The 9,925-nt window shown below is 42.1% G+C and overlaps 1 non-coding gene across 1 annotated transcript; it reads right to left on the bottom strand.

The window, feature by feature from the left end:
- Positions 1–6,770: 6,770 nt before the first annotated feature.
- Positions 6,771–6,844, bottom strand: Trnan-guu (transfer RNA asparagine (anticodon GUU)). The gene has a single exon. It is a non-coding gene; the product is annotated as a tRNA-Asn (tRNA).
- Positions 6,845–9,925: the final 3,081 nt, after the last annotated feature.

The raw sequence follows: 9,925 nt of genomic DNA, 5'->3' as shown, positions 1-9,925 counted from the left end.
GTAACTTTCTCTACTGGGGGCATGTTAGGGAGGAAGAAGGAGGAAGGAAGAGGGGAGGGGAGGAAGAAGGGAGGGAAGGCAGGAGAGGAGGGAAGGAAGAGAGGAGAGGAGAGGAAGAGGGAAGAGAAGGAGAGGAGGGAAGGAAGAGGGAAGGAGAAGGAGAGGAGGGAAGGAAGAGAGGAGAGGAGGAAGACGGGAAGGAAGGAGAGGAGGGAAGGAAGAGGGGAGAGGAGGAAGAGGGGAAGAAAGGAGAGAAGGGAAGGAAGAGGGGAAGGAAGAGGGGAGAGGAGGGAAGGAAGAGGGGAGAGGAGGAAGAGGGGAAGGAAGAGGAGGGAAGGAAGAGGGAAGGGAAGGGGAGGGGAGGCAGAAGGGAAGGGAGGGGTAGAAATGGGTAGCTTTATGCAGGGGGCTCACCATCACCACCATCATCATCAATCACCATCACCATCAACACCATCATCACCATCACCACCACCAAACACTCACTATTTATATACCTACATACACAAACAAACACACACACGCACACACACACAAACACATTCTCTCTCACCTGGTCATCTCTTCTACAGGTATGCCAGGTGAGGGTCAGGTTGGTCACGCTCCTTACCTTGCAACGCCCTTAGGCAGGTGAAGTAGTGCGCCCCGATAACACTGATTTACGAGCTCTCACCTGTGAAGAAGTGTACACCTGCGCCACCACCACCACCACCACCACCACCACCACGATTATTGTTATTATTTTCACCACCATTACCACCACCACCACCACCACCACCATATTCTTCTTCTTCTTCTTCTTCTTTTTGTTCCATCAGTTAACATTAGTATCACTGTTTATTAGTATGATTAAGCTAAGGGTATTATTGTTATTATTATTATTTGGTCTTCTTAGGTTTGTTTAGTAGTGGTAGTGGTAGTAGTAATAGTAGTAGTAGTAGTAGTTGTAGTTGTAGTTGTTGTTGTTGTTGTTGTTGTTTACTTTATATTCATTACTTTTATTATTTATATTAGAAAACGTAAGCATCACAATCGACAAAACAACAACAACAACAACAACAACAACAACAACAACAACAACAACAACAACAACAACAACAACAACGTCAGCCTTACGTGCCTTCCTTCCCTCTTCTCTTTTCTTTCTCCCTCCCTCCTTCTCTTCCTCCCTCTCTCCCTCTCTCCCTCCTTCCCTCCCTCCCTCTCTCCTCCCTCTCTTTCCTCCTCTCTTCCAGCACAATCCTGACTGTCACCATTACACACACACACACACACACACACACACACACACACATTCTGGTCAAACCGTGAGTTGCAAATTTGCGTGCGTGCGTGTGTGTGTATGTGTTCCCTCCCCGTGCTGCCTGTCACCTGCCCTTTCCTCCCAGCCAGGTGTGTTTCTAGTGTTGCTTCCTCCCTTCTTTCTTTCCCTTTCCCTTTCCCTTTCCTACCTGAAGACGCACAACACCTTCACCTTTACCTGACCTACCTTTCCTATATAGCTTTACCCCTTCATTCCCTCCTTTCCTATACCTTCCCGCGACGCCTTCCTCCACCAGCACCCATCACCCATTGCATCATAGTTTTTCTTCATCACAACTTCTGCATGTATTTTGGGGAGGTGATGGCCGAGTGGTATACCTATGCGTGCGGGCGTGGTAAGCCATATCCCGTCCATCCCCATAAAGTAAAGACGTTGGGCGATAAGAGAAACAAAAACAAAGAAGAAAGAAAAGAAGAGACAGTTGAGCTTGCGAAGGATAGATTCATAGAAGAGGTAGGGGCGTGGTTGCTTGTATTGTGTGATTGTGGATTGACTTAGACGTAGAATGACTGAGAAGACAAAAGGCAGCTGAGAAAGTGAGGGATACTGTCTTAGATGAGGCCGCTGTGTGTGTGTGTGTGTGTGTGTGTGTGTGCTTCTTTTATGTGATCGTAGTACTTGCAAACACTTAACATGGATTGACTTTACACGTAGATTGACAGAGAAAACAAAAGACAGCTGAAGGATATGTGAAGGGTAGTGTCTTAGATGAGGTGTGTGTGTGTGTGTGTCCTTCTCTTATGTGATCGTAGTTTTTTTTTTTTTTTTTTTTTACGTGTTAGCCCATATGCACCGTAGGCATATTCTGCCTCTTCGGTGTTGCTCAGAGGCAGGCCCGTTAGTGGTGCGGGCGCGGGTTTTATAGTGGCACCTGAAAGGCCCATGTTACCCCCCCAAAGCTCATCTTTATTGCTATGCAACTAGAACTCGGGTGTCAGGGTGACATGTAGGTGATTTTAAGCCACTCGGCAAATGACACAAAGTTTCAAGGTAGCACTGGTGGGGATTCGAACCCATGCGTCGACATCAGTCCGATCCCAAGCTCACCACCTTATCCACTAGGCCACCGCCTCCCTATACTTGCAAACACTTAACATGGATTGACTTTACACGTAGATTGACAGAGAAAACAAAAGACAGCTGAAGGATATGTGAAAGGTATTGTCCTAGATGAGGTAGAGGTGTGCTTGTGTCCTTCTGTTAAGTAATCTTAGTACTTGCGTAGATTGACACTTGTTTTCTCGGCCCCAAGTGGATGTTTGTTTGCATATTAGCGCCGGGCATGTGATAGCGAGCGTCTTTTAGTCAAGGATTATACTTACGTAGTTTAGTGTTATCCTTGGCATTATCTGGTCGGCCGGTAACTCAATATGGTCAGTTTGGCGTCAGAAGCGAGTAAACAGTGTGTGCTTGTTTGTCCTAAATGCTCCGTCACCAATAGTTAAGTTCAGGTAAGCGAGATGAGTTCACAGCCCAGTCGAGATGAATTCACAGCCCAATCGAGATGAGTTCACAGCCCAGTCGAGATGAGTTCACAGCCCAAACGAAATGAGTTCACAGCCCACAAGAGATGAATTCACAGCCCAGTCGAGATGAGTTCACAGCCCAATCGAGATGAGTTCACAGCCCACAAGAGATGAGTTCACAGCCCAGTCGAGATGAGTTCACAGCCCAGTCGAGATGAGTTCACAGCCCAGTCGAGATGAGTTCACAGCCCAATCGAGATGAGTTCACAGCCCACAAGAGATGAGTTCACAGCCCAGTCGAGATGAATTCACAGCCCAAACGAAATGAGTTCACAGCCCACAAGAGATGAGTTCACAGCCCAGTCGAGATGAATTCACAGCCCAGTCGAGATGAGTTCACAGCCCAAACGAAATGAGTTCACAGCCCACAAGAGATGAGTTCACAGCCCAGTCGAGATGAGTTCACAGCCCAAACGAAATGAGTTCACAGCCCACAAGAGATGAATTCACAGCCCACAAGAGATGAGTTCACAGCCCCAACACTAGTAGAAATCAGATAGCGGACAGGTCAGGGAAAGAGAGAACGAGGATTTAACAACCTGACCAAGAGAGAAAAAAAAGAAAAAAAAAACAGGTGGCAGATCAGACAAACAGTGTAAGATGAATTCACACCTTGACCCAGAGTAAAAATCAGATAATAGGTCAGGTCAAGCAAACACCGCAAGATAAACTCACAACCTGACCAGAGAGTAAAGATTAGGTATAGCAGAAGGAGACGAAGGAGGAAGAGGAGTTATAGTGGCGGGAGTTTGAGGCGGAGAAATGGGAGGAGAATGGAAAGGAAAAGTTGAGAAAAAGGAGAAGAGAAAAGAAAATGTGAAGCTGGAGTTTGAGATGGAGAGAAAAGAAAAGAGAAGGAAAATGGAAGTAGTGTAGCAGTTTGAGGCGAAGAAAGAGGAGGAGGAGAAGAGGAAGAAGAAGTTATGAAGCAGGAGTTTGAGGCGGAGAGAAAAGAAAAGAGAAGGAAAAAAGGAGAAGGGGAAGTAGTGTATTAGCTTAAAGCGTAAAAGGAGAAGTTAAAGCTTTTTTATAACAAATATTAAAACTAGCGTGGGAACAAATATTAAAACTAGCGTGGGAACAAATATTAAAACTAGCGTGGGAACAAATATTAAAACTAGCGTGGGAACAAATATTAAAACTAGCGTGGGTACAAATATTAAAACTAGCGTGGGAACAAATATTAAAACTAGCGTGGGAACAAATATTAAAACTAGCGTGGGAACAAATATTAAAACTAGCGTGGGAACAATTATTAAAACTAGCGTGGGAACAGATATGAAAACTAGCGTGGGAACAAATATTAAAACTAGCGTGGGAACAAATATTAAAACTAGCGTGGGAACAAATATTAAAACTAGCGTGGGTACAGATATTAAAACTAGCGTGTTTACAATTATTAAAACTAGCGTAGGAACAAATATTAAAACTAGCGTGGGAACAAATATTAAAACTAGCGTGGGAACAAATATTAAAACTAGCGTGGGAACAAATATTAAAACTAGCGTGGGAACAAATATTAAAACTAGCGTGGGAACAGATATTAAAACTAGCGTGGGTACAAATATTAAAACTAGCGTGGGTACAAATATTAAAACTAGCGTGGGAACAAATATTAAAACTAGCGTGGGTACAAATATTAAAACTAGCGTGGGTGACAAATATTAAAACTAGCGTGGGAACAAATATTAAAACTAGCGTGGGACACAAATATTAAAACTAGCGTGAACAAATATTAAAACTAGCGTGGAACAAATATTAAAACTAGCGTGGAACAAATATTAAAACTAGCGTGAACAAATATTAAAACTAGCGTGTGAAAAAATATTAAAACTAGCGTGGGAACAAATATTAAAACTAGCGTGGTAACAAATATTAAAACTAGCGTGGGAACAAATATTAAAACTAGCGTGGGAACAAATATTAAAACTAGCGTGGGAACAAATATTAAAACTAGCGTGGGTGACAAATATCAAAACTAGCGTGGGAACAAATATTAAAACTAGCGTGGGTACAAATATTAAAACTAGCGTGAGAACAAATATCAAAACTAGCGTGGGAACAAATATTAAAACTAGCGTGGAACAAATATTAAAACTAGCGTGGAACAATTATTAAAACTAGCGTGGAACAGATATTAAAACTAGCGTGTACAAATATTAAAACTAGCGTGGAACAAATATTAAAACTAGCGTGGAACAAATATTAAAACTAGCGTGAACAAATATTAAAACTAGCGTGGAACAGATATTAAAACTAGCGTGTGAACAAAACATAAAACTAGCGTGGGAACAAATATTAAAACTAGCGTGGGAACAAATATTAAAACTAGCGTGGGAACAAATATTAAAACTAGCGTGGGTACAAATATTGAAACTAGCGTGGGTGACAAATATTAAAACTAGCGTGGGAACAAATATTAAAACTAGCGTGGGAACAAATATTAAAACTAGCGTGGGACCAAAAATTAAAACCAGCGTGGAACAAATATTAAAACTAGCGTGGGAACAAATATTAAAACTAGCGTGGAACAAATATTAAAACTAGCGTGGAACAAATATTAAAACTAGCGTGGTACAAATATTGAAACTAGCGTGAACAGATATTAAAACTAGCGTGGAACAAATATTAAAACTAGCGTGGGAACAAATATTAAAAATTGCGTGGGAAAAAATATTAAAACTAGCGTGGGAACAAATATTAAAACTAGCGTGGGAACAAATATCAAAACTAGCGTGGGAACAAATATTAAAACTAGCGTGGGAACAAATATTAAAACTAGCGTGGGTACAAATATTAAAACTAGCGTGGGTGACAAATATTAAAACTAGCGTGGGTACAAATATTAAAACTAGCGTGGGAACAAATATGAAAACTAGCGTGGGACCAAATATTAAAACTAGCGTAGAACAAATATTAAAACTAGCGTGGAACAAATATTAAAACCGTGGGAACAGATATTAAAACTAGCGTGGGAACAAATATTAAAACTAGCGTGGGAACAGATATTAAAACTAGCGTGGGAACAAATATTAAAACTAGCGTGGGAACAAATATTAAAACTAGCGTGGGAACAAATATTAAAACTAGCGTGGGAACAAATATTAAAACTAGCGTGGGAACAAATATTAAAACTAGCGTGGGAACAAATATTAAAACTAGCGTGGGAACAAATATTAAAACTAGCGTGGGAACAAATATTAAAACTAGCGTGGGAACAAATATTAAAACTAGCGTGGGAACAAATATTAAAACTAGCGTGGGAACAAATATTAAAACTAGCGTGGGAACAAATATTAAAACTAGCGTGGGAACAAATATTAAAACTAGCGTGGGAACAAATATTAAAACTAGCGTGGGAACAAATATTAAAACTAGCGTGGGAACAAATATTAAAACTAGCGTGGGAACAAATATTAAAACTAGCGTGGGAACAAATATTAAAACTAGCGTAGGAACAGATATTAAAACTAGCGTGGGAACAAATATTAAAACTAGCGTGGGAACAGATATTAAAACTAGCGTGGGAACAAATATTAAAACTAGCGTGGGAACAAATATTAAAACTAACGTGGGTTGTAGAAAATAGTAACGCCCAGACAGGAAAAACATTGGACGCAAGAACAACAACTCCTTCCTCTACCAAAGACATAACGAGTTTTTTTTTTTTTTTTTTTTTAAAGCAAAGGAGACGGCTCAAGGGCAACAAATAGAGTCAGAGAAAAAAAAAAGCCCGCTACTCACCGCTTCCAGACTCTGACCAACCGTAATGAAGAAACACACACACACACACACCTAACCTAACCTATCCTATCCTATCCTAACCTCTCTCTTTCTCTCTCACACACGGGGAGCGTCGCAGCCTTCCCAGAATACAACCACAAACATTTCTTCACTGTGAAAAATAAAAATAAAAATTCCGCCCCCGGGTGGGCTCGAACCACCAACCTTTCGGTTAACAGCCGAACGCGCTAACCAATTGTGCCACGGAGGCTTGGGAGAACGAGCCCCAGTCAGCTGTTTTGACGCGGGAAGGCAGCCTCTCCCGCGCCGCCCGCATCTCGCACGGAAGTTTCTATCTCGTGTTTAGCAAAGGTTCAGCGGGTTATTTTGTTTCATTTTGTTTTCCTTTTGCGTTATTTATTTATTTGTTCATTTATTTTGGCTATTACATTACCTGGTCTACGCTAGCCATGCCCGCACCTCTTACAGAATCTTTTTTTTTTATCATGTTCAGTACAGGTTCAGCGGACTTTTTTGTTTCATTGTTTCGTTGGCCTTGTGCTGGTGCCATTGCTGATAAGAAAAGGGTTGCGTTATACTCTTTGTCTATTATTTACATTGCCTGGTAGTTAGCCACGAGGGAAGGGAAGGGAGAAAGAGAAGGAAGGGAGAAAGAGAAGGAAGGGAGAAAGAGAAGGAAGGGAGAAAGAGAAGGAAGGGAGAAAGAGAAGGAAGGGAGTCCAGCTGTTAAGTGTGTAAAGAATAAGCGATTGGTTGATTGATTGATAAGTTTATTTTTGCAGACACAATAAACTGTAAATTCTGGCGTCTATAAACTGATCTCTGGCGTCTATCCTCTAATGAGTCTCCGATGAGGGGGGCCTAGCTATCAAGTGTGCCGAGAATAAGCTTCAAACTATAATTTCAGGCGTCTATAAACTGTAATTTCTGGCGTCTATCCTCTAATGAGTCTCCGGTGAAAGCCACGGTAGGGAGGGAGGGAAGGGAGAGAGAGGTAGGGGGTCTAGCTATCAAGCGTGCAATGAATAAGCTTCAAACTGTAATTTCTGGCGTCTATAAACTAATTTCTGGCGTCTATCCTCTAATGAGTCTCCAATGAAAGCCGCAGTAGGGAGGGAGGGAAGGGAGAGAGAGGAGGAAGGGGGTCTGGCTATCAAGCGTGCAAAGAATAAGCTTCAAACTGTAATTTCTGGCGTTTATAAACTAATTTCTGGCTTCTACAAACTGTAATTTCTAACGTCTATCCTCTAATGAGTCTCCAATGAAAGCCACAATAGGGAGGGAGGGAAGGGAGAAAGAGGAGGAAGGGCGGTCTAGTTATCACGGGTGCAGAGACTGGGCCGCTGCACCCGTCTCTGCAAACTGCACACAGGTACAATTGTTCTCCACACAGGTACAAACGACGTCACCACGACCCGGTCTGAGGAACTGCTGGACAAGTACCGTAGGCTCATCCAGCAGTATAAGACTAAATCCCCTAATATTTTGATTTCAGGAATTCTACCACGGACATGGGATGAGGGCGACTTCTACAGTAAGGCCTTCAGCCTCAACAACCGCCTGCAGACTCTCTGCGGAGAGCTTGACGTCGAATTCTTTAACGCCTGGAACGATTTCTACGGCCAGAGTAGACTTTTCCAAAGGGACGGCATACACCTGTCCCCCATCGGGGCAGCCAGATTTGGAAGGCTCCTCAACAACGCCGTACGTAACGCCCTAACAACAAAACACGACTCTCAGCCACGTCCTTCCATCCCGCCCGTGTAAATAGACACCTCACACCGCAACAGACTCGTAACATTGAACCCTCCAGTAACTCTATTACCAAGCTTCAAGATAACCTAAGAGTCCTTAGTTTCAATGCGCGTAGCCTAAGAAACAAATTTGATGAACTGCGATGTCTTGCTCTGACAGAAAACTTTGACGTAATTGCTATAACCGAAACATTTATCGACACCACTAATATTGATTTAAGTTCCGAATACAACATAGATGGCTACAGATTCTTCAACAATGATCGTGTAAACCGTAGAGGGGGTGGTGTCGCCCTTTTTGTCAAAAGCTATTTGCAACCTACTGACAAAACACCAAGAAACAGTAACGTTGAACATTTGTGCGTGCGAGTAAACATTGCAATAGTCAATTTAAATATATCTGTCACTTACAGGCCTCCGGGGCAATCACTTGATGGCGATCTTGAAATGTACAGCGTCTTAAGGCAGTCACTTAATAACAGCGACTCACTGATACTAGGAGACTTTAACCTCCCCCATATCGACTGGGCGACACTGTCGGGTACAGAAGGTGAGTCCCATAGAATGATCGAATTTCTAGAGGAAAATTATCTAAGCCAAATGGTTTCTGAACCAACTCGACAAAATAACATACTTGACCTTGTTATAGCGACCCAAGATAACCTAGTCAGTAATGTCACGGTAGGAGAACACCTCGGTTCCTGCGATCATAAACTAGTGCGCGTTGACATTAGAGCTCAAACATCGGTGACTGAAAATAAAGTTAAGGTGCCCAATTTCAAAAGAGCCAACTTCGTAGAAATCCGACGAAAACTAATAGATATGCAACTATCAGATGACGGCAATGCAGAGGACGCCTGGCTAAACTTTAAAAATCACTTACTCACTCAGCAGGACACATTTGTCCCCTTGTGCAGTCCACCTTGGTTTAATAGCGAAATTAAACACTCAGTCAAGGAGAGAAAATTGTCTTACAGGTTAAAGAAAGACCAAAGCACGCCCGAAAACATTAGACTTTACAATGATGCAAGGCGACGAGTAAAAAGATTAGTGCATCAGGCAAAGCGTAGATATGAAGAAAATATTGCAGCCAACGGTCAAAATAAGCCGAAATCCTTCTTCAGTTACATAAACAACAGAAAGGCGATCAGAAGTGGAATTGGACCTTTAATAAACAGCGACGGTGCACTAGTGACTGACAGCCAACACGTTGCAAACCTATTAAATAATTACTTTTCCTCGGTGTTTAATAATAACAGTCCTCCCACCACCACCACCAACACCAGTACTAATGTAAATCCCGAGCATGCATTGTCTAACTTTGAAATAAAACCCGATGAAGTCCTTAAAGCCCTCAATTCACTTAAAACAAATAAAAGTCCTGGACCTGATAAAGTATATCCAACTCTTCTGTAAGAAACATAGTTCGAAATAATATCCTCCCTCACAAACGTATTCAATATGTCCTTTCGACAAGGCATTGTCCCTTCAGATTGGAAAAAGGCTAACGTGACACCGATTTTTAAGAAAGGAGACAAAAAGTACCAGGTAATTACAGGCCCATTAGTCTAACTTCG

This window comes from Eriocheir sinensis, chromosome 24, assembly GCF_024679095.1.
Source record: "Eriocheir sinensis breed Jianghai 21 chromosome 24, ASM2467909v1, whole genome shotgun sequence".
Taxonomy (NCBI): domain Eukaryota; kingdom Metazoa; phylum Arthropoda; class Malacostraca; order Decapoda; family Varunidae; genus Eriocheir; species Eriocheir sinensis.
This window is presented reverse-complemented; position numbering and strand designations above follow the sequence as displayed.